At 39.9% G+C, this 26,068-nt stretch overlaps 1 protein-coding gene across 2 annotated transcripts in view; it reads left to right on the forward strand.

Annotated features, from left to right (window-relative positions):
- CDYL2 (chromodomain Y like 2) overlaps positions 1-26,068 on the forward strand; it is a 1,015,850-nt gene that overhangs the window by 207,999 nt on the left and 781,783 nt on the right. The window contains exon 1 of one of the 2 annotated variants that reach the window (XR_004682908.1): positions 1,912-2,790. The exons of the other annotated variant lie outside the window; for it this stretch is intronic. The gene's annotated coding sequence lies outside the window, so the exon portion shown is untranslated. Of the gene's footprint in view, positions 1-1,911; positions 2,791-26,068 lie in introns of those variants that run through there. 2 annotated transcript variants of the gene reach the window in all.

Here is a 26,068-nt window from a genome sequence, read left to right on the forward strand (position 1 = left end):
GCACAAATATCCTCCATGAATGTACATGCAAAATCCTTCACAAAATATTAGCTAATAGCATTAGCAATGTATAAAAAAATTACACACCATTACCAACTGGAGTTTATTCCAGGGATACAAGGCAGACTCACCATTCAAAACTCAGTCAACATAATCCACTATACTAACAGGCTAAAGAAGAAAAAAAAAACCACATGATTTTGTCAGTTGAAGAATTTGACAGAATTTAACCCTCATGATTTTTAAAAAAACAGCAAATTAGAAATAAAAGAGGACATTTATAATTTTATAAAGGGCATCCACAAAAAAGCTACAGATGATATACCTAATGTTGAAGGACTGAATGCTTTCCTCCTAAAATCAGGAACAAGTCTTCTTTCACTACTCTTGTTTAATACAGGGCTGAAACTTTTAGCCAGTTCAATAAGGAAAGAAAAGGAAATAAAAGGCAAACATAGAAATGAAGAAATAAAACTGTCCCCGTTTGGAGATGTCATGAAATGACTATATAGAAAATGCCAAGGAACTTACAAAAACAACTAGAAATGAAACTCGCTTGTATAAAGCTAACAAAACATGAGTAAGACTTGTATGCTGAACACTACAAACTTCCAATTAAAGAAAATGAAGGTCAAAATAAAGGGGGGAGGGTGTGTGTTCTCTCCAAATTGATATATAGGCTTAACACCGTGTCTGCCAAAATCCCAGCAAGATATTTTACAGATATAGAGAAAATCATTCTAATATTTATATTAAAAAGCACAGGAAATATAATGGGAGAAACAATTTTTGAAAAAGAATAAAGTTGGAGGAAACCCAGTACCCAATTTCAAGACCCGTTACGTAGTTACAGTAATCAAAAGCGTGTGGCATTGGCGGAGGGATAAACAAGCAGGTCAGAACAACAGGATAGAGAGCTCTGAAATAGTCTCACACAAAAGCACCCAACTAATTTTTTGACAGGGTTGCAAAAGCATTCAGTGGAGGAAGGATAGATTTTTTAGTAAATGGTGCTGGAGAAATTCAACATCTATAAACAAAACAAGCAACCAAACCAAATCAAAACAAAGTCCTTGACTTAAGGCTCACACCTTACATACAGATTCACTCAAAATGGATCACAGACTTAAATACAAAACTGTAAAGCTTTCAGAAAAAAAAAAAAAAAAACAACAACACAAGAGAAAATCTTAATACTTCAGAGTTAGGCGAAGAGCTTGTGGACTTAGCACCAAAAGTGCAATATATAGAAGGAAAAACTGATGGATTTAATCAAAGTTAGTAACTATGGGAAGACCCTGTTAAGAGAATGAAAGACCAGCTACAGACTGGGAGCAAATGTTTGTACACCATGTATCTGATAATTAGTGTCTAACATAATTAATGAAGAATGAAGAATTAATGAACTCTCAAAACTCAACAGTAAAAAAGCAGATGATCCAGTTAGAATGTGGGCAAAAGACATTTCAGTGAAGAGGATATAAAGATGGCAACTAAGTACATAAGAAGATGTTCAACATCGTTAGCCATTAGGGAAATGCAAATTAAAACCACAATGAGATAGCACTACACATCTATGAAAATGGCTTAAACACAAAATAGAGATGACACCAAATGTCAATGAGGATGTTGAGAGACGGGATCACTCATACACTGAAGTTTCATTTTGTGTGGTTTTCTTTGTATTTATCCCACTAGGGGTTCGTTCTGAGTCTTGAAACTGGCTTAATAACTTGTCTGTTTTGGAAAATTCTCATCTTGTGTTTTGCTAGTTTCCAGTAATTTAAAAACTTTTTTTTTTAATGACTAAAGACTATGAGCTTTATCTAAGGGAACTGGCTGAAAAATGTTTACTTCTGGCACTCAGCATGTGTATTCTTGTCTACACAATTTTAAGTATGGAGGTAAACAAAACAACACAACTATATATACTTTTCCCCCTTTATTGTACCCTAAATGGTCTCTCAGGATCTACTGATTATCATTTCATATATGTTTGGCTAATTCGGCTGTAAGTTTTATTTTCCAATTAAACCAAAGGATGTTAGCAGTGAAAGATTCTCTGCAGACCTTTAAAAACTAGGATAATGGCTATGGGATGATGGGGCAGTCTGTGGTCTTTCTATTAACAATAATCTCTCACTTTTTGTTGGCTGGGTATAGTTTTCCAAACACTTTTATATGCCCTGTCTCAGTTGCCCTCACAGTGACCCATTGAGCTTGGCAGGTTTACTTCCTGAGTAGACTTTGAGGCAAAAAAGTCAACTGACAGAATAAAGTCCAGAATTGTAAATCTTATTTCATACCAGTGTGGAACTTCCTGGGATGGCTATGACTCTGTATTTGGGTCCCTACTGTGTACTCTTCAAGTTACCTGGATGCCTCTATGCTCTTCTAGTTCGAAAATAGAGTCCTTCCATGGACACAGTAAGTAGCTGAGCCAGAAACAAAGTTGAACTTCCTTGTTTTCCTTCTCTGCTATTATGTCAACTGCATAGAATAGAGAATAGGACTTTGTTAGCTGCTTGGAAAGAGGAGGGGATCTCATCTCCCTCCCAACTGACTCACCAGGCACCCCAGAAAGATCCCTACTGTAAATATCTTGGTTGACCACTTCTCTTGCAGCTGACTCAGGAATTGAGATGGGTTGTCTGTGGATCCTAGAATAAGTTCTGGAGATGGTGAAGAGATGGCCAAGCAGAATTGCCATAATCCCAGATAGCAAGAAGCAGCTTACCTTGTGGAATCTTGGGCCTTTTTTCTGACCACTGTAGGGATCAAGAGAACAAGGTAAGTGAGGAAGCATAACAGTGGGTATTGAGGCACACGTTCGGAAGGCAAAGAAATGGAGGCTGTGGACAGAACATCAGAGTACTCCCCAAAATAAATCATATAGAGCAATCATTCCTTCAATAATATTGATGGAGGGTTTGAGCCAGAACCGTTGGAATGCAGGGAATATAACTGTGAATAAGATAGAAATATCCCCAGCTTTAATGGCACCTATGGCCTAATGGGGGACATAGTTAGTAAACAGGTAATTATATCAATCTTCCTCATGGGAGAAGTATAGGTTGAGGCACATCGGAGATCATCTTGACCCAATGTAAAGGAATCCTGGAAGGGTTCCTGGAGTTAGTGATATCTAAGCTGAGTCATAAAGGAGAACCAGACACTTGTGAGGTGATAGGTGTGGAGGTAGAATAGAGGGTAAAACATGTACAAGAAAAGAAATTTGAAAGAACTAAAATTACTGCAGCTTGGTATGACTGTTAGTGATGGCTTTAGCATATAGAATGGGGAAAAGATTTCTCTAGGCAAAACTTCATATTCCTTTGGTAAATTGGACCCAAGTACATGTACCTGAAATTTAGAGAATCACCGCAAATGAGCCACTGCCCCATCTGCCCTTTACTAGTGTGCTCATTTCAGAATCCTGACTTCAGAGTGCAGGTTAAGTCGGATTTCTGTCTACTATTTGCCTGGCAAACTGTGAATTAGTTCCCTCTGACTGAGGTAGACAGTGCCCTCCAGTGGAAATGAAGCATTCCTCCTGTGCCTCCCTGGCCCCACCACACTGCATGTGCATTTTCACCATTCCCCTGTGAGGCTGCAGTCAGCTGAGGGTCTGCGAAGTTGGCTGAGGTTCTGAAACCAAATAATGTAAGGAGAGTGCCAGTTCCTATGAATAGCAGACATATTTTATTATCTCAGTTGTAGGCCTTTTAACAGGACTCCAAAGTAGCTCCCTGGTTCAGAAAAATTACAAAAATAATAGGAGAATGAGAACTATTAAAAAAAAAAAAAAAAGATGTTTTGTTATTTTTCTGTCAATCCACCCCAGAACATTGATTCAGCTTTGGACAGTGGAAGGGAATCAGTAAGTGGATGTGCTAGTATAAACAGTTTTAACAATAGAAAGTTAATTTTTTCTTACCTCCTGTAAATAAACACTGGCCAGTAGCTCAGGAATATGATTTTGAAATGTTACCAAATGTCCAGTCTTTGACGCAGATGTGTCTGGGATCAAGATAGAATAAGGAGGTGTGTGTGTTTTGGAGGGAGGGGAGAGCCATGGCTCAGGTCATAGTGTTCCCGGCCCCAGATGCTCCAGCACACACCCAGTACCGCCTCCCCAGGAGGACAGTTGGGATCCTTTGTCTAATAGCACTGTAATTTTGAGAACATTCAATTTCATTTAGTTATTGCATAAAAATTTCAAGATTTAAGAAGATGCTAAATGATGTGGATAGATTTGAAATGCTTTAAATGACATAAAATGATGAAAGTCAGTAGCTACCTTTCTCTTCACCTAAATAGGAAGAATGGCAAGTGGGGGGATTGACCCTGTGCTACTTTTCAGAATCCTCTAGGTGGTGCTGCTGTGATAGCTATTGGCCAGACATTTTTTTTAGCCCTTAACTATCAAACCAAATATTTAACTTATTAAATGTCTTTTACTGATGGTTAATTGCTAATTATGATACTATTGATAATTTATGCCATCACATTTACATTATATTCTCTTAAGAATGAGTCTATACACATAAATTACACAGAGTAATTTCAAGAATTGAAATACACGTACTTCTCTGGTTATTATTCAATAAAATTAAAGACTTGCATGTGTTGATGGATTTTTCCACACGCATTAAAATTGGCTATATGATTAGCTCTTGGTTACCTCTACTTGTGTTGGACAGTGTAGGATAGTGGCTTGTACGTAGTAGTTGCTAAATTAATGTTTATCAAAGGAATTGGCTCTAGTTTGTTTTTTCCCTTCCACTCCTGATTGGAGATGAGATGACTAGCTGGATTCAGCTTTTTAGAACCCTAGTCAGATATTGCTGCTTATCTTTGCTAATGAAAAGAGCGGGAGGCCATTTTTTCCTTTATTTTTGAAAATGGCCTGAGGGGTGTGTGTGTGTGTGTATGTATATAAAATCACTTCTTTATTTTAAAAGCAAATTGGTTTTCAGGTTGACTCCATTGAAATGCAGGAACGGTATGAAAATTGTGGTTTGATAATTGCTCGAGTCTTAATCAAGATTTTATTAAAATCAATATTTGATATGCTGCTCAATTTAATTAAATTAAACCATAGAGAAACGAGTAATAAATGAGTTTGAAAATCAATCACAGATAAGGTATGTTTCTGTTAATTAGTTTAACACAGAAAATGTTGGGTTAAGCAACTGCTGACCACAGAAGGAACAACAACAACAAAATCACCACGTTGGTTTGTACAATATGAACGACTAATATTAATGAGCACATATTCTGTGCTAGCCTCTGTGCTAAACATTGTCTATTAAGTTCTTCATTTATTTTGGGACAAAATTCTATGAAGCCGGTGTCCTCAGTTGATGATTCAGACCTGGGTTTGAGTCAGCGTGAGTGTCCCTGTCCATTTAGCCAGGAAATGGCAGAGGTAGCTTTTAACACAACGATCAAGCTTTTCCCACTACCTGGAATCACTCAGAAATAGGAAGAAAAAGTGTACTTTTATTTTGATGAATTTTAGAGAAGTGCATTGGTAGTAGTTTTCTTCCTAAAAGAAGTGTGGCTTTTATAGACGAGTGATAGATGAGAAGCAGGGTGAAATCCCAAATCAGAAAGCATGAATGTTGACTTAGCAATTCAGTCTCATGAACTGCCAAAAAAAAGAAAGTAAGAAAGGGAGTTTATTTTTCTGGAGAGACAAAGAATACGATTATTTACCATATAATTTATGCTTATTGGGAACGGCAGAGATTTATGGCTTTAGTAAAAAAGCCCTCTAATTGGGATTAGCTAATGAAAAAATGGTAGAACTGGAGAGGAAGAAAGGGGGAAAATCTGATTTCAGTTGAGGTGTTTCTTCTCTCCTGGGATGCTAACCAAAGGGCTCGCATTACACACCGGGGCAAGAATCACACTTTTAATTAGGCCTTCGGAGTTTGTGCCTGTGTTTTTGGTTCTCGGTATTCTTAGTCATCCAAGGAATCGGCTCTCGGAAACTAATGATATTCTTGTTAAGTACCCTCGGCTATGAGAACAAAACTGCAGCTTCCTGAACAATCTCCCGCATTTTTATTCAGTGGTTGCTCAGTGGGATGAAAGTAAAAATCAGCAACAAATCACAACCACACAATTGTGCAGCTTCTCTGCCATAGACTGAGAAGGGTTTTTCTCTCGGGGCGCTACTTGCTCAACTTCTGTCATTCATGTAGCACATTGACAAATTTTGCCATCCCCCTGCACCTCTTGTGTTACTTAGTGTTTTCCTTTAAAATGGCTCATTTTAAAACATCAAAATTAAATACACTTATTTTAGAAGGAGGCTTTGTTTCAAAGTCATAAATGGGAAACCGGAGTTGCTTTCTCTTAGAAGGATAGGAGTGAAAAGAAATACAGTCAAATCAAAACACGTTATCAAATTTTAACTCCAGGAAAGTGTCTAGAGGTCATAAAGACATACTTGTGCCAAACTCAGACTTCCTCTTTGATTATATCTGAGCAATAAAAAAAGATTGGAAAAGGGAATAATTTTCTCATTATGTGAATCAATTTTCTCCAGCAGTGTCTATTTATCACCTAAAATCATGTTTCCCAGCCCAGGGGCATCCTTTAGCTTTTGTGATCAGCAGCCCATGTATCTTTGTCTGTTGCTCATGTGAAATTTTGCCACCTTTCTTTACTCTCCTGATTCCCCCCAATCACATTTGAACCTTGGTCTCTACCCATCTAATTCCTCTGACCTTATTTCTAAACGTTTAGAGAATTCTGTTAAGCTAACACATGGGATGGAGGGCAGATAAAGTGAATTGTTTCTCTTGTTGGTTAACACTACTTTTCTCCCTATACTGTTTGAGATCATTTTTCTCTAATCAGATGTGGCAAATTTCCAATAATAGTAAAGTAGGTGTAATGAGTGGCCTGTCTCTTCGGCCCTCCAGACCTTCATGCACCCAGTTCCCCTCCAGAGGCAACCACTGTCATTATGTTTTGTGTTCTTCTGGAGACAGTTTGTGTATGGGGAAGTTTACTCGAACCTGTGTGTCTCTCCTTAAATTTCACCCAGATGGAAGTACACTCTACATGTCGTTCTGCATTTTACTTTTTTTTTTTTTACCCAACAATATTTTCTGGATGTAGTTGCACATTACTGTATGTAGCTGTCATCCATTTGTTTGAATACTGTATAGAGTGCCTCATGCATGTAACTCATCTCCTTTTGTTGGGTACTTAGATTATTACTTTTTCTTCTACCAACAATGCTGTAATGTCCCTGCATAATTCCCTTTGGGTCCATGATGACCAGTAAGTAAATCTCCTGCTGGACAGTACTCACTCAGATGGCTGGAGTTCTCATTACAATAATTAGAGAGGGCAAACCTAGTTTTATTTCTTTCATGAGGATGCCATGCTCTTTCTTTTTCCTCACCCATACATACATTTGTATTTATCACGGTGCCCTGCACAGCATGAAGTGTCCTGATTTGCACGTGAAGTTATGGGTTCTAAGTTACATTTGTTACATGTGTCTGATCCTACTTAATCCTCCCTTGTTTCGATCACATTTGAAATTAGTTGTGTGGTTTTGTGCCTGTCTCTGAGTGGATGACAAGCTCCATGAGGCCAGGGAGGGACTCGATGTTATGGAAAAATCTTAAACTTCTCTGGCCTTAGGGAAAATGACTGCCATATTATTTTAATAGCAAATGGATGCACATTCCTAATGGAGCTTGAATGGGGAATATGAAGGAAAAAAAGAAAAGGAAAACAACCCATGGGAGTTGGGGTTGCTATTCTTGACCAAGTCAGAATTGGGAAATACCAGGAGTCTCATAGGAAATACTATCTCACTGGAAGACGATCCTGCTCTGTTGGCCAAAGAATAGGTCTGTAGTTAGTTCTGTGCATATAAAACTTGCAGACCCAGACAGAGGGCCAGTCTACCTTCTGGCTCAGCCTGCTATTTATTATCATTCACAAGATGGTGTTAGATGCTCAGCTTTTAAAAAAAACTGGCTTTTCAGCAGTATTTTTACCCTTGAGAGTATATATAGAGAGCTCTGTGTTGTATATTAATCAGAGCTTTCACTACTCGCTTTGAATGGTATTCGAAATGTGTCTGGGAGTGTGGTGAATGAACTGTGCCCAAAGTGTGCTCTATTATTTATTACTCAGGAGTCTTTCCATCTGAGACATAGGCTGAAATTAAAGGAACCTAATACCTACCTTTAATAACTCAATGTTTTTCCCAGTTTCTGCTCCTTATACGCACCTGCCTCCAAAAGGTTTCTAGGATTTGATACCTCATGAGAGTCAGTTTGTATCTAAAATTGTACTAAAATTTGTATTTTTGAATTCCCCACTCTTTCCGTGGATGTGTAGATCTCAGAGCATACCATGCTATGCAAACATTTAGCAAACATGCCTGGAAGCTGTTCCTTCTAGAACCACTTCCCTCCCTTTTCCCAGATGGCAAGTCTTACTCATCCTACAAAACCTAGTTCAAATGTCATTTCCTCTTTTGCCCTCCCTGACTGTAGGCAGTGAGTCACCCCCCTCTGTGCTCCTATCATCCTCTTTCTATACCTTGATCCCATGCATTCTCAGCGGGCGGGGGTGGGGCAATAGTGTCCCCAAGGGGGCAAAGATTCATTCTTGGGGGACAAAAAACAGTATTCTGTTTATGCATAGAATACACATATACATACAGCATGCAAACAGTTTATAAATTTCCATGCTGGTGCAGAGATTAGGAAAAAAGGTACCTAAATTTGCTTATAGGAAACACAAAACTTCCATATGAGCACAGCCCAAACATCAGCCAGCTGCCTCATTTCACCAGTGTGGTGACCTACACTCATCCACGGCTGGTGGACACCTTTCCCTCTGATTCAGACAGCCCTGCTTCCCCTCCCCACCCCTCCCAACAACCCACAAGCCTCAACCCTTCCATTGCTCATACTTCTACAAGCAAACCTCAGGTCTTTTTCAAGGTCAGGTGTCACGTTTTAGGTAGTACTTGTGTATTTCTTAACCATTTAACATGCAACTGCTTTTATTACATTCTTTCTTTATGTCACTATCAAAATTCCTGAGTGTTGTGCCCCTCGTTCCACCTTCCCCATAGGCCCTGTGGTTTCAGTTGTGTGATTTGTGGAGTGAGCTGGCATTTTAGGAATGCATATATTGTGTTATGTCAGAACTGACTGTACTTAGATGCTTGCCTCTGATCTAATGAATTAGTTGGGATTTAAGAGAAGTAAGACAATTTTCAACTGAATAGGATTGATTTTTTTTTTCTTCTGTGGGACCTTTTGAAATAAAGGTGAACTAACTACATTAATACATATGCATAGAATTGCCTTTCTGTAGCAGCTCCAATGTGGACCTGGGCAGTTGAGCCATGCTAGTGACTCAGACACCATTAATGGCATTGTTATAAATGATGTGATTTTCTAAAATGGTAATAACTTCTAAAGTTCTGAACAAAACAAAGTAGACCTCTGTCTTGATTTACACAGTTGTTTTCCTAGAAAATTCATTTAAATTAACCCCATGCAAACTCCCCTCTCCCCATATTTATAACTAAAATGCAGTTTGATTCTGGCCAGTTATATATGAACACATTTTTCATCATGGCATGGGGAAAATGGACAGTTGTCTTATCTGCTAAGAGACATGCAAGCCCCTGCCCACTAAATAATAGTAGCGCTGCTCCCCGTATGTGACAACCCAAGCTGGCCCCCACAAATTTCCAGCATGCCCTCTGGTGAACCATTGGGCCATTGCAACGCACTTCAGATAAGCTAAGTAGGATCAATGTAAGTTCCTCACTTGGGCCAAGAAAATAACTGTACAGAGGAAAGAATGGAGAAAAAATGATTTAGCATACAGAAGGGTAGGAAAAGTTCAGACATTTTTGCTGATAGTAAGTGAAATATGCGTAAATAGTGTTGTATGACCTAATACCCTTAGGCTGATTGGAGGAAATACAACAACTGGATCAGCACTGTCCGATGGAAATACAAGATGAGAACAGACGTAATTTCAAATTTTCTGGTAGCCACATTTAAAAAAAGGCAAAAAGAAACAAATACAATTAACTTTATGATTAAAAATATTCAACCCAACCTACCCAAAGTAATATTTTTTCAAGATGTAAACAATATAAAGTCTGTTAATCAGATAGTTGACATGTACTTTTTGTACTAAGTCTTTCTGATTTTGTACTTAGAGCACATCTCACTTTTCAAGTGTTGAAGAGTTCTGTATTGCTCCCAGCCAAGGAGCTCCCAATCCTATTGGGTTATCACAGTACTGAAAAGTTAAAATACTAGTTCTGTATTTTCTAGGACACTATTAAGGGCAGGTTGAGAAACCTCGACTCTCACCACCTTAAACAGTAGGAACATTTATTCTCTTAAGTCAAGAGATAGGCTGTGCTCTCTCTAGGGTGGGTTGTTCAGCAATTCATGCCTTCATCAGGGACACCGGTTCTTTCCATCCTGACTTTTTCCATGTGGGCCGCTTCTCTCACAGTTGTAAGATGGCAGCCAGGAGCAAGATGACTCATATTTCATTGTCTGTGGCTCATGTTTCCTTGTTTGTGTCTGAAAGAGGGATGAAGACACCTGTCCTGCAAACTTGAAATATCCCTTCTTTCCTTCAGTCTTACTGGGCCCAAATGCCATGTCCCAATTGGCTTTCACAATCACCTGGGTCCGACTATTGGCTATTCTTGTGATGGATGCAGGAATGCCTTTGGCCAGGCACTTTAATTTACTCACAGAAGAGACACCGTTGCTCGTCTTATTCTTTTTTTTTTTTTTAAGATTTTATTTATTTGAGAGAATGAGAACACGAGCAGGGGCAGAGGAAGAAGCAGACTCCCCTGCTGAGCCGGGAGCCCGATGTGGGGCTCGATCCCAGGACCCTGAGATCATGACCCAAGCCGAAGGCAGACGCTTAACCGACTGAGCCACCCAGGCGCCCTCTTGTCTTATTCTTGCTTTCTTCAGTCATTTACTCTATCTGACTGCCTCTGGAAGTGTTTGCATTTGTGACCTCCTCATAAAACCTGGACTTGAACGATTTTTGGTCAAGCCACACATGCAACATTGCATTTAATTTTGATTTAAGGAGGTATGAAAAATGGAGAATGGAGTAGATTTAAAAGAGAGAGTTAGGTGACAGAGAGAACTGAAATCATATGGTATGGGGGACGTTGAAGGGAATGGAGGTGCAGACCCACGAGAAGCAGAGGCTGGAGGTATGGATAGAGCATCTTATGTGTCTTCAGATGGTTTGCCTGCTCGCAGCAGTACTCTACTCCCATCGGTGTAGCTGCCTCGAATTGGTTCTGGAACTGGAAGCCAGATAATTAAGCCTGTTAGAATAACACATACAATAAGAACAAATAAGCTGTGACTGAGGCTGAGGTGCTTGTCTGAGAATAAAGTATTTAAGCATCAGTCTATGAACCTGGTTACCCCTCTTCCATCTCTCACCTCATTCCTCTGTATATGGTTTGAGGCCCTGTGCTTAGTTCTGGATATGTAGTATGGTTTTTATCATTTTTTAGAATATGAGAAGAAATTTATGAATGACCATTAGTAAATGATAATATTTGTATGAATTAATACTAATATTTATTGATGCTCTAAGTACTGTTTTGTCTGTCGTCTTAAATTCTCACTAAACCCTATGAAGCAGGTGCTATTTATATCTCTATTGTACAGAGGAACAACCAAGGCTTATGGAGATAAGTGAACTTGCCCGAGGAGCTGGGATCCATGCCAGGACTGACCAGCCTCAGAGCCTAGGATCTTAAATAGCCCAGGGGATCCTGGAGGACTGTCTGTCCCCTCGATGTACATGATGTTAGAAAGAGCAAGTCCTCTTACCAATTCCCTGTGATGCCGCTGGGGCATGTGGCTGAAACGGAGGGGTCATGACTTGGATGTGATGTGGCTTGTTTTTCTTTTTCACTTTCTGAGTGGCCTGTTCTTCTCAGGGATGTGTAGGATTATTATACCAGGGATAAGATTTTTAGTTCATTTCGTGGGCTCACATCTGTCTCCACTCTTGCCTGATTCTGCTTCTTTGAGCACTGTGTGCCCTCACAGAGTAGTGCATACCATGGAAGCTAGTCCATATTTGTGAAATCAGGCTTTATTTTAGGGCAGTGGAATGCCATTAACGCATTTTTGAAGAAGAGGAGCACTTTACGATCTGTAAGCATTTTTTGGGGAGATGAGGGGTAAGAGGGACCAAGGCTGATGGAGTTCAAGAGAACCTCTTCCTTGGGGAATAGCTCTCCATCATTTCTGAATTTCAGCCCTGTTCTGCGCAACACTGAAGTCACCTGTATCATATGTGAGGGAGATGAAGAGAATGTGTTCAGAAAAGAGGGAATAAATCAGCCTGCGCAAGCTTACTCTTTGAACTGGGAGATGTGTGTTCATTGCCCTGAGGCACTTTTTACCTCTTGTGTCTCTGCCCATAAGCCGTGAAGGACCCAGATTTTAATAGCTGTTTTGGCAATTCATTACCAACTGAATACCCAGTGAATAACTAGGGGGGAAATTAGAAATTAGAAATCCTTCCATGAACAAAGAGAGAGTAGGCCATTACTATTTTATGGAAGGAAATTCAAGATAGAAGGATGAAATATGGCTCAACTCCCGAGCAGTTATAACAGCTAACATTGACTGTGTACTTACTATGGGCCATGTGTTGTGCAGATCTTGTCACACACATTATTTTACTTAACTTCTTCTACAAACATCCGAGGGAGCATTCTTATTCCCCTTCTACAGGTGAGTACATTGAGGCCTTGAGAAGTCGAGTGATGTTCTCAAGGTTACATGCTAGTAAATGGCAGAGTATAATTCAAACCCAAGCTGTCTGACTCCAGAGCCCACACTTTACACCCTAATGACTCTGGATTCCCTGATGTTCAGTTTATGAATCTTGAGTTTGTCTCTCTCCACAAAACAATTGATGCCATGCTATGAAATGTGTAGCGAGGTTGAGACTCCTGCATAACTAGCACTGGCCAAGTGTCACACCATCCAAATCACATACAACATCGACATACGTGTAGGAACATACTCTCAGCATTCCAGTGTGAGGTGTGCCATCAGGCAGTACACAATCAATTGTCAAGCAAATGGCTCAGCAATTGAGCGTTAAAGCATCTCTACAAGGTATAAATAAATAATAATATGGAAAGAAAGACATTTGCTAGATGCAAGATGCCAGCTGTAATTTCAAGAAAATGTTGATTGCATGCTTTAGGAAATACTTCACAAAGCCTTGCTCCAGTACAGATTTTCCTTGTAAGGTAGCATGAAAAAAAGAGAGATTTTTATTTTTACTTGGAGTTTATTGTTTCTTTGTCAGCAGCTGTGCCGATGTGATGTTGATTATGCAGAGAAGAATTATTTTGATTATTGACAGTTGGCATTCTTCTCATAATTTGGAGTTCTTCATCTCCGAATTGTTTCCTCACCTCCTCTCCTGTCTGCACATGAATAAAAATCTACAAGCACTTGCCAGGATCCTTACCCCAGGCAGCTGTTAGGAGGAATGTAGTTGAAAGTTCAGATGCAATTTGACGTGAAACTCTCCCTGCTGGTTGTTCCTTTCTCTGAGCATCACTGCAGAGCAAGGGAGCTTGTGAGGTTCATCACGAGGGTCTGAAAGGCCTCTCTGCAAGGCAGCCCTGCTCTCTTGTGGATCATCTTTCCCCTGCATCTTTGTTTGCTGCCTGGGCGCCCCACCTCCCCTAGCCGTGTCCATTCAGAACTGTGTGCCCACACCTTACCGGTCAGGGTTGGCTCAGATGAATAGTCTGTGCTACTTCCTGTATTTTTCCTTAGAAAAAAGCAACAAAATGAACTAAACAACAAAAAATGATCTAAACAAAACAAAAAGATCCCCCTTTGAGGTAATCTTCACATGGTGCATGTAACAGATTCCTTTGGTATCCTGTGTCACATCCCCTTGCCTGCCTGTATGTCAGCCTCAGATGAGACACACCTCAAGTGGCAGATCCCACCTCAAGCTTTCTCTCCAGGTCTGGAGGTAACACCCCTGGGGACCACCCTCCACGAATTGGGGCAGAAGCCAGTGGAAAATGACCCTGCTTCTCCTTCAGGTGGGCAGTTCTGAGAGGCACTTTATCTGCTTCTCAGAGATCCTGGCAGAATCGAACTGTGTTGTCTGCAACAGTGACCCCAACATGCTTCCTTATCTTGGCTTTTCCTATTTCCCTGGATCACCTCACAAACAAGTGATGTGTACCCAAGTCCTTGTCTCAGGCTCTTCTGTTTGGGGAAATGCAGACTAAAACAGTAAATAGGAAACTACTATTCCTCACTGAATTTCTCTTTTTCCCTTTCCCAGATCTTACTTATTTTATTGTTTGGGAGTAAATACTAAAATCTTTTTTTTTTTTTTAATTATGTTATGTTAGTCACCATACAGTACATCATTAGTTTTTGATGTAGTGATCCATGATTCATTATTTGTGTATAACACCCAGTGCTCCATGCAATACGTGTCCTCCTTAACACCCATCACCAGGCTAACCGATCCCCCCACCCCCCTCCCCTCTTAAACCCTCAGTTTGTTTCCCAGAGTCCATAGTCTCTCAAGGTTCATCTCCCCCACTGATTTCCCCCCCTTCATTTTTCCCTTCCTTCTCCTAATGTCCTCCATGGTATTCTTTAAAAAATGTAGGAGTAGTATAGGTACATTGAAAAAAAAATATTTTCGGGACGCCTGGGTGGCTCAGTCGGTTAAGCGTCTGCCTTCGGCTCAGGTCATGATCCCAGGGTCCTGGGATCGAGTCCCGCATCGGGCTCCCTGCTCCGCGGGGAGCCTGCTTCTCCCTCTGCCTCTGTCTCTCTCTCTGTCTCTCATGAATAAATAAATAAAATCTTTAAAAAAAAAAGAAAAAAAAAATTTTTCTGTATCTATACACATATGTATATGTATGTTTTTATTATAATACGTATATATCTATATACACGTGTATATTTTATATATGTTTACATATACATGCATGTATGTGTTTTATACATATATGTATATATGTTTATATGCATGTATAGGTGTATATATTATTTATATTAAAATCATCTCTTTGTGGAGAAAGTACATCATGGACGGAACACAGTTTTGGATCAGACAGACCTGGGATTGAACTGTGGCTCTGCAGCATTAAAGTCTTACATATTTGGGATATTTACCCTCCCAAGGCCTTGGTTTGAGTTCCTGCAAAATAGAGTGAGCATTTTTGCAGGGTTGTTATGTGTATTAATTGACATTGTATATGTAGCACACTAGCATTTTCTGAACATTTAGAATGCACTTAGTGTTTTTCAGTGATTATTATAAAAAGCAAAACAAAACAAACTTCTCCACTAAACTGTAATACTCCCCCTACTCCCTGAGGGGTTAGGGGAGGGAGGGGGAGGAAACCACTGTATCTGTTGCGTATCTTTCCAGAATTTTTCCCATGTTTATACAGACTTTCTAAAAATGTGCATATACATACACATACACATATATGAATTAATAGGTGGAACATTAATACATTATATATTAATAGGGGAAAGGCCAAAGCAATGGTGTATTAGTCAAGCTTCTCTAGAGAAACAGAACTGATACATACACATCTATATGAGGGGAGCTGGTGAGATGTCTGTGGTCCTGTCATGGAGACTCTTTGACTCTCTTAATCACCAGAGACTTCGTCATTCCCACCAGCACCCTTAAATAGATTAGCTTTCTTGGGCTCAGTCTTCCTTCTTGATATCCAGGCTTACAGCCTACTGTTTAAGGACATGATCTCCAAGGATGCCTTGGTGATGCAGGATAGAGCCCTTCTTGGGAGAATACCAGTCCTGGCACCAAAGCTGACCCAGGGGAACTGTTAAAATAATGTTCTTTGGACATGCTTGTGCCTTCTCTGAGGGTATTAGACAACTAACAGCCAGACACATTTACATAACCTCTTAGCAAATATCTATGTCCTTCAACATAGGATTTCTGAAAGCTATAGACAGACTACCCAAAGCCAAAACTCTTTATATGTGATTTTACTACAAACTCTGTTTGTTCTGGTTGTGTCTCATGCCCAGCATCAGCAAGGAGCCTGAACATGGAAGCTATTGACCTCCAGGGAAGACAGAGTTTAAAAGGGAACTAGGTTTAATTTAGGATTTCCCAATTCCTCTCCTACCTGGAAGTAAAAGAAGATTCTTGGTGTTGGATGCTCTGAACAGAGGGTTTGAGGTGGAGGAGAGACTCCTTCACTGTTGAGTAGCCCTATTTGGATCCACAGTCCAGCGTGAGCTGCTGTGGCTCTCAGGGACCAGCTATTGAGTCAAGCCCTCCTTTTGGATTCTGCAAGTATACGGAAATGATAATATACCCAAACAATCCGATGTCAGGCATCAGTTTTCTTTCCTTCTCCTCTCTTCCTTTGTTTTCCATTCCAGTCTATTCTGTTGTATTTAATTACTAGACATTCTAGCCTATGTTGTTTCATTTCATTTGACCTGATGACTTTTTATTCTATATTATTCTTCTCTATTATTTTCTATCTCATTCCATTCTGTTCTATAGCCATGTATTGAGTTCTTGCTTGATGCAGGGTTTACCAAAAAAGCTCGTGTGTGTGTGTGTGTGTGTTTGTGGAGGGGCAATGCACACACACGTGTGCTTTGAGGAATAGTTTTCAGAATATCATTATACTTGACAGACATTCCATATTTCCTGCACCCCTCTCTAGGAATACTCAGGAGGGAATCTCAGATTAATCTGAACTATTACAGAATAAAGATTTACCTGGAAAGCATTGATACTAGCAGTGAGTTAAGGAGAATTAAACGTTTTAAGCCCTTTGTGTTTCTCTGCTAGTGATTTTTCAGAGACCATATTTACTAATAGTGTCAGTCCTATAGTAAATTAAGATAAATTGAAGTCTTTTTTGAAATTTGGGAGCTATCATGTAACAAAAAAGGACTATAAGGTAAATAAAGACAACATCTGTTTTCAGATTTATTTCTCAACCATCCTCCTTCAGTGTTTGCTGTAATGTGTACCTTAATATCTTTTTGTTTGTTTTCCCCCTGATAGTCAGTTATTCTGGGAATAATGTGTTCTTGAGAGCCAATTTAGTGTCATGGTTAAGGTCATGGGCTTTCTAAAGAGCTGAGTTAGAATGTCAGTTCCACCACCTCCAGCCATATGAACTAGGGCATGTTCCTTAAGCACTTGGATCGTAGTAGTATCTCCTTCATGATGTTCTTGAAAGAATTAAATGAGATAATTCTTGTAAAGTGCTTAAGATCATACTTGCCAATATTAAGTGGTCAATAAATATTAGTTGTTAGTTGGGAAATAGGGACAATATAATACTCTTAGGGGAATTTTGAATATTAACTGAGATGCTTGTAAAGCATTTAGTTTACTACCTGACACATGGTAAGCACTCAATAAATGTTCATCATTGATATCATTGTTTTTGTTATTACGTGTTATTTGTAAAATGTGGGTAATGTAATTAACTTAGTATAGTTATAAATACTAATTGAGATAATATGAGTGAAGTATTTAGCACTGTGCCTGGCTCAGAGTGAGAACCAAATGAATGTTAAAGTCCTGAAGGACAGGAACTGTGTTATTTAGTCTCTTTTACCCCCAGCACCTTGGCCAACATTTGGCACATCGAAGGTATCCAATAAACATTTTGTAAATAAATAAGTGAATAATTGTATTATTAATTAGGTTCTACCCTATCCCAAATATAAAAGGAACTCTTGGAAAAAAGTTCTGGTCTCCTTTAGAATCTGATGACCCCTGAAAAATGGGGAATAAAATAAACCCGAGGAGACAGGATGTTCCCAAACTCTGAGATCATCATCATAATCCCTTACATTAGAAAGGTCTTTATGGTTCACAAAGAACTTTCACATCCATTATGTCATTCAACATAAAAAAAAAAAAAAAAAAAAAAAAAACCAAAAAACCAGGCAAGAAATGTCCTTAGGGCCGGTGTGGACAAGGAACTCAATCTCTTACAAATGATTTCAAACCCACTTCATCTTGCTACAGATATTGCTTACAGAAAACTTCAGGCACAGCAATGCTACCCAGCTTGATTTAGCTTAAAGAAACCTTTTGTGACCTTATAAACAAACAGAGCCCAGTGGGAACCCAAGTGGAATTTCAGAATTTTGAAGATGAGCTGAGAGAATTTGCTCAGGAATGGGACATATTAAAACAATCTCTACCAAAGGAGTGAAACAATAAAGAGATTGACTCAGAAGAGAACAAAAAGGCCAGTGCCACTTATTGGTGAGCAGTGAGCTCCTGACTCATTATAACTGTTGACTGCGTAGCAATAATGTTTGGGAACATTGCAATCTCGAGAGCGGGCTTATAATGATGTTCATCTGCTCATATGGATGGACGGTCTTACATAAACTCTGATTGCTCATGGAAAGAGCTGCTTCTCCTTAAAGTAAATTACCAGAATTGGAGTGAGCAAGGCTGATTAAAAGATATTTTTATGAATATAAATGTCAGGCTTTAAGTGCCTCTTCTCTGATACAATGTTGTGTGTTCATGCATGTGTTGGGTGAATGTGTTTTGACCTTATGTCCTGAGTGGGTTAGGCTAGTTGATTAACTAAGTGAGTTATTGAAATATAGACAAAAGGTGTATTCGTCAGGGTCCCAGCAAGATACATACTTCAAATGGAGTTCAGAAGGTTCAATGGTGGGACTTTATTGACCAAGATATGGGCAGGGTTGCTCCCAGATGATTCAAATGGAGGGACAAAAGGACTGAGATATGGGCAGGGTTACAAAAATGGATGAGGGATGGTGAGTGAGTTCCCTACTGACTAGCAGTAATAAGAAGATCATTTAACCCCTAGGATGTACATAAAATTATGGGAAGCTAATGAAAACTGGCAGTGTAGCAATGTAGAGGGGAAGCCATCTGGAAGGAACTATGTTCATGGAAAGACACAGATACCATTGTGGACTTGGCAAAGCAGGGAAGAAATACTCTGGCCTCTCTCTCCTTTTACCCTCTGATTTCCTGCAGGTACTTCCCATTGAGCAAACCCACTTGGATGCTAGCAGGCAAGGGGCTCTGGGAGATGCTGTCTGGGGGAGCTCCTAGGCACAGATTAGGTCAGAAAAGAATGGATCTGGGTGTAGGCCATATCATCTTTGTTGCAACTATTCATCTCTGCCATTGTAGGGTAAAAGCATTCATAGATAGTAAGTAAATGAATAGGTGTGGCTGTGTGCCAATAAAGCTTTATTTACAAAACAGGTAGTGGGACAAATACACAGTCATAGTTTACTGATCCTTGGTCTCAGAAAATCATTTGTACGTTGAGTCCCACATAAACACAGTCATTCAGTTTCTGGGTAGCAGCAGGCAACAACAGGCTTGTCCTTACATGTTTTTGGTAAGGGCCTGCCTTCACTTGGTTTCTGCCCTGAGGGTCACGTTAAGTGAAGCAAATGCCCCAATATAGGCTTCACACTCACCAGGGTAAATTTGGGTGGAAGCCTTCAACATGCTTGAAATGAGGACGTAAGTAATTCAGTTGAATACATAAATGATTCAAGCCAGTTCCAGTAGTGTGTGTGCGCATGCACAAGTTGTATGTATTATGTTGTATGTCATGAATGAAAGGATAACCTAAAAATTATGTGTGGATTGATTACCAAAGGCAAGTAATCTATCTCCTAGTTAAACCAGTGGACTTTGAATGGATGTGGGCCCATGTCAAAATTTTAGGCAGTTTCAGATGGCAGAAGAATTAAAACAATGACCCATCCAAATGAGAACAAGCAGAAACCCAAATTGGTGATAGGCAGAGGCTCCCAAGCAGGCACGGGAGAAGGACGGTTGTATAGTAAAAACAAGAGAGTGTTTTAAGTATGCCTTTATTGGAGGATGTTCCCATGGGGAAACAGGAGGTGGGCTAAAAGCAGGGCAGCCCATGTGATTGGTTTCCAGAGCATATTTGGCTTTCTCTGGTTGGTCCTGAGTCAACTAGGAGAGAAGAATTAGGGAAGCTGGATGTTATTGATCAAGCCCTGTATGTTTTGGATTGAGAGCTGCAGTTTGTGGTTTGGCTTCCTGGGCTGACTGCTGCAGAGCTTGTGGGTGGGAGTTCTATTGTGGTGAATAGTCCGGCTATAGGTCATTTGTATATTCAGTCTCAACAGGTTACTGTTGACTCTCTGTCCTAGCTCAGCCACATCCTGGATGATGATGCTCTGCTTCGCTCTTACCGCCACACACAGGCTACCATGACAGAGAGCATTTCCCTTTCTATGTGTGCAGCCATGCAGTGGCTCAGAATGGATCTACAGTACCTGATTATCACAACACTGACTCAGTCACTGTTGCCAGGAGAAGCCACAGCCCAGGTCTCTGAATGCCTTATAAAACTCAGCCTTAAGTCAACCCTCCTGCATAAATCTCAAATTCTTCTCTGAATGACCTCATTCTTGGCAGCATAATTCCCTGTTCTTCCTTCCCAGATCTCCCCATGAGGTAGACCCAACCAGGTCACGTGTGGATTCTTCTCCCATGGTTCCTTACCTCATTTGCATCAGTTTTTCTCATTATACTTTCATCACCATAAGAGGCATCCTTGAGCTGGGATGACCCAGAGTGGAGGGTACCTGGGGAAATTTCTATTCAGGCCCAAACAGATGTGCTCGGGCTCCTCTGAGCCCCAGGCTTCTCTCTTCTGTGTGGTTAAAAGATTGCAAAGCCTTTTACAGGCCTACTTTTTCTTTATACTTTAGTTCTTCCTTCCTAGGGGTTTATCTTTCTCTCAACATTCAACCAAACTGTACATTTGTCATGAATTTGCTAAACTGCTGGAAGCCTTTTTCTCCTTCTAAAATAAAATGTATGACCTTCTGAATTTTGTTTCTGATCAGTGCTTCTCTCTCAACAGAAACTACCCTCTCTGCTCGGAAGCAGGCAAGCCCTGTAACCAGTTCATTTTTGTGAATGTTCATTTGCTCACCTGAGTCAAGTGATAAAATTCTTTTTCATAGACTTGCAAATCCCTGGAGCAGGAAGGGATCTCAGGGGTCAGGGAGGCTAATATTCTCCAAATGTGATGCATAATCCCCTGGGGCATGTAGGATGATGTTAGCTAAACATTTTAAGTAATTTTAGTTGTTATATGTTTACTTTAATTCTGTTGGAAAAAAATGCAGAAATGGTACATGAAACTGCATGAGTTCATAAATATTACTGTTCAGGATGAGGCTGAAGCAGATGGTACCTTGGAAACTTACTGTACTCAGTATATATGAATTACAGATACTGTACTCAGTATATATGAATTGCAGATGACATACAACATAATACATACAACTTGTGCATGTGCACACACTACTGGAACTGGCTTGGATCATTTATGTATTCAACTGAATTACTTACGTCCTCATTTCAAGCATGTTGAAGGCTTCCACCCAAATTTACCCTGGTGAGTGTGAAGCCTATATTGGGGCATTTGCTTCACTTAACGTGACCCTCCGGGCAGAAACCAAGTGAAGGCAAGCCCTTACCCAAAACATGTAAGGACAAGCCTGTTGTTGCCTGCTGCTACCCAGAAGGTATTACCTGGATGTGACAAAGATCATGAAAGTAGCATCTTTGAAAGCACCAATCTGCTCTGATCTCCTCCAGCAAAAGGAAATAGAGGCTCTGGAAAGGGAGGAAGTTTGTCCAAGGAAACTCAGCTTGTAGAAACAGGACTAGGGTCAGGTCACGATTGTCCAGGTTCCCCATGTTCTTTCATTCGGTTTCCAAGGACCCCTTCTTGGCCACTGAAAGTTCACCTCAAGATTGGATACCATGATCAAGTCCTTAGAAGGTGCCTTGGGGATGAATTTTCAAAAGCACAAGAAGCTGGACAAAAGCCCATTCAAACCACATGGTGAATTACCTAAAAGAATCTAAGAGCCTCATTTTCAAAGACAAAAATTGGTCGTTTATTGGATCTAGAACAACAGAAACTTTGCTGGATAACAAGGTAAATGAATGCATTGCACCATTCACCAAAGTGGAGGCCCTCACGCTGCTGATTGTTCTGCGTAATGGGAGATTGAGAATGCAGTTAATGGGTTAGTGTAGTTTTTATTGTAAAAGCAAACTAAATTAAACTGATAGTTTTAATTAAATTTGAATTGGCTGTGATTTTACTCAGTTTTACAGGCCACTTGAGACACTAGTGTTGCACTTAAAATCTAGTGTTGTAATTAGTGACATCTACATTTATTATAATGGTTACTGCACTTTATTGAATTTATTCAGGAGTAAACAAAAGCTCAGCATCTAAAGAGCTTGGATTCCAGGCTAGGTTGGCTGGGGGAGCTTGTTTTGTTTCTGTTAGAATGTCAGGTGATGGTGCTGATCTTGAGAAGGGAAGTTTGTGATTTAGCCCTCCCGCCACAAGGTGAGGACCTTGGGTCACCTGGAGTTAGAACTATCTCGAACATTATAATTATGCTTTTGCTATATTCCTCATCTGGAAAATCCAAATCGGGTGCATGTTTGAGCATCCCTCATTCCCCCAATACCTTTAGAGTTCAAGGTCCGCACGTCTAGATTTGGTGATACTGCCAAGCAATAATGAATTTGATCTGTGCTTCAGAGCTGCCGTCTGAAGCTCCAGCAGGTATCTACCAGGGAGGCTGCCGTCTTCCTGAGGAGGGCAGTGCCTTGCTGGTGCAGTATTGGCAGTTGTCTCAGACGGAACTGGTCCCTGATGTTTGCATAACTTTGGTGTGCACAGAATCACCTGAGAGGCTTGTTAAAATGCAGTCTCCAGGGTCTCATCTTTAGGAATTCTGGTATGGTAAGTGTATAGACAAAACCAATTTCGAGGGGTGCCTACATGGCTCAGTTGGTTGAGCATCTTTCAGTTCAGGTCATGATCCTGAGGTCCTGGGATCAAGCCCCACGTCTGGCTCCCTGCTCCGCAGGGAGTCTGCTTCTCCCTCCCTCCCTCTTTTTCTCTCTCAAATAAATACATAAAATCTTTAAAAAAACCCAACAAACCTATTTCAAGAAGCTCTGCTCTGACTCATTAATTCAGTCTAATAGAGTCCTCAGAAAGACCAGCTGATAAACAGAAATAGGAGTCTATTCTATAGGGTCACCATATTCTATGCTTTGTTAAGAGGTCTATGTGGCAACGGTCTCTTAAAAGTTGTTTGATGAGGCTGAATTAATGCAAGGATTATATTTTTAATTCAAATTAATAAATGCTTATAAAATAATATAGAAGTGTATAACATAAAAGTTGAAGTACTCTTATCTGAAACTAATGTAACATTGTGTGTCAACTATAATTTTTTTTAAAATGGAGCCAACTCTATTTGACAAGTTTGCTTTTTAACCCAGCAAATCCCAGGTAACCTAGTCTCAATCCCTGTTTTGCATGTAGGACCTAAGTGAGAACCACTCTCATGACCTTTCACCTTCATGTCTCTGCTCCCTTTCTCTTCCTTGGAAGACAGTTCAGGTTTCTACCTGAATCTGTGTCTCCCAAATTGCAATTCTTTTTTTTTTTTTTTAAAGATTTTATTTATTTATTTGACAGAGAGAGACACAGCGAGAGAGGGAACACAAGCAGGGGGAGAGTGAGAGGGAGAAGCAGGCCCCTCCCCAAGCAGGGAGCCCTATGCGGGGCTTGATCCCAGGACCCTGGGATCATGACCTGAGCTGAAGGCAGACGCCTAACGACTGAGCCACCCAGGTGCCCCTCCCAAATTGCAATTCTAATTGCCCAAATGCCTGTTTGCTTGGGGGAAAAAAAAAAAAGATGAAATACCCTTAGGTAATTCATTCAGTCCCTCTCTCCGGAGACACATAGTTCACTCTCAGGTGTGTTATCTTTCAAGATACTTGCCTCTTTACTTTTAAGCATAGATATCAGTAGATGCTTCTCCAGTAGATTTTCTCTACTTGTTACTTTGTTTTGAGGGATTTCCTCTACTCTGTCTTTTTATGTTCTTGGAATATTCCTTTTGTGGAACATCCCATTCTTGTTTTATGGATATAAATATTTTCCCAATGTCTTTGAAGATAGTGTTCAGGGTTTTTCTTTGGGGGTACCTATCTCTGTTTTCTCTGTTACCACATTTATTTTATTTATCTTGATCTTTTCCAGGCAAGCTGTAGGCTTATTGGTTCTCATTTATTCATATCTAAGAATGAGGCTACAGGAAGACTGAGTGGGAACTATGGGATGGGTGGGATGGTTGACTGTGGGGTTTTTCTTTTGAGACAGTGGGCAAGAATCTGGACATCCTGCTTTGTACCTCCTAATGCTTGTGGAGTGCTGTCCACATCCACACTCATTCTAGCTGCCCTGGTTTTTCTCTGTTTATGCAGTATTTTTAGAGGAAAAGTCCTTGTGGCTGTTATTGCTTGTGTGTGTGTGTGTGCGCGCGTGTGTGTGTATGTGTGTGTGTGGCTGTTCTCATTGCAGGTAAACACTTACCTTTGTGATATTCTGAACATGAGGGAGGGGAGTTGACTATTCCATGTGTAGAACTTCAATTAATCCTACTTTCTTCCTTCCTATCCTCATTTATGGCCTAATGTTTATGAGTTCCAAACCTCATTGGATTTCTCTTCTTCTGAGATAGAGTGGTCAAAACTCAGAATTTTTCAAGAGATACTCACATGCTTACTAACCAATCTGAAATTCAAACAAGTTGGTTAACACAACAAATACTGGAAAACAAATGTGGGTATTTTAATAGTAACCAAGAGTTGGGTCACGCTCACATCATTCACATGAATTTTAGGTTTCAATCTGTAGGAACTGTGTCTATAAAGAACAGTGAATTTTGATCAAAGATGAAACAAATCTGAATCATTTGCATCTGACTCCTTCAATTCAAACTCACTGCCTTGGAATCTATAGAACCTAAGAGTGCTTAATAATCATCAATTAATCAAACAAACAGCAAAGAAAAATCCTAAGCTCAGTGAACATGGTTGTGTTGGGAAAAAAAAAAATTATGTGTAATTTCTTTTTAATCAATATAAATCCAATTACTCTTATACCTATTGTCAGTGTAAACCTCTGACACATTGAACACCAATTTCAGAATTCCAGATTTGTTTAGAAAAACTATAATAGTTAACAAAATATTTTAGATTTTGATAGGGCTTTATAGATCAATTGAAACAAACTCCTAATTATCTAGATAAAGAAATGAAGGAAACCATAGTGGGAAAAATTTAAAAATTTGGGCTTTGAATTTAGATAGGCCTGGCTTCTCTGCCTTGGTCTGGAAGTGGGTACTGTTGCTTCTACTCATGGTCTGCTGGGCAGAAATAATTACATGGCCATATCCTAACTACAGGAGAGTTTAGGAAATATGGCGTCACCCATGGTGGTCTACCTTTGCCAATATCATCATCATCATCAAATCCAAAGAGGTGAATACCTTTTGTTTAAGTTTACAGAAGGAGTTATTGGCAGAATTAGGATTAGAAGCAAGATAGGAGTTTTGTGCCATAGTGGAGGATTCTGTGCACAAAAGTCTTTTACATATAGTTCTACTTAGGTCCCCAGAGTCTGCACGAACTTCCTAAGATGGGTGTATTAGGAGCAGAACTGAATTTCATTCTTTCTACTTTACCATGCTGCCTCTCTTCTGGAGACTTCTGTAGTACCTTTTCACAATTATTTCTGTGACGTTTTCCCTCCAAATTACTGAATTGTTTATCACCTAGAAAGAATAAGTCTTTCAGTGACATGTATGAGCATGTAAATTTTATGATAATGAGAAACATTTCCTTCTAAAACTAGGATAGAGCATCTGGAAACATAAAACACACATTAAAATGACTGAAGAGACCCCCCCTCCTCTCAATCAAAGTAATTAAAGTTTGGTTCCAAGGATTTGTGTTATGATCAGAAAATGCTTCTTTAGATTCTGTAATAGTGAAGTCTGGTCACAAAACAACGTTCTAACACATG

This window comes from Mirounga leonina, unplaced genomic scaffold (assembly GCF_011800145.1).
Source record: "Mirounga leonina isolate KUSES-001 unplaced genomic scaffold, KU_Mleo_1.0 Mir_180, whole genome shotgun sequence".
NCBI classification, from domain to species: Eukaryota; Metazoa; Chordata; class Mammalia; order Carnivora; family Phocidae; genus Mirounga; species Mirounga leonina.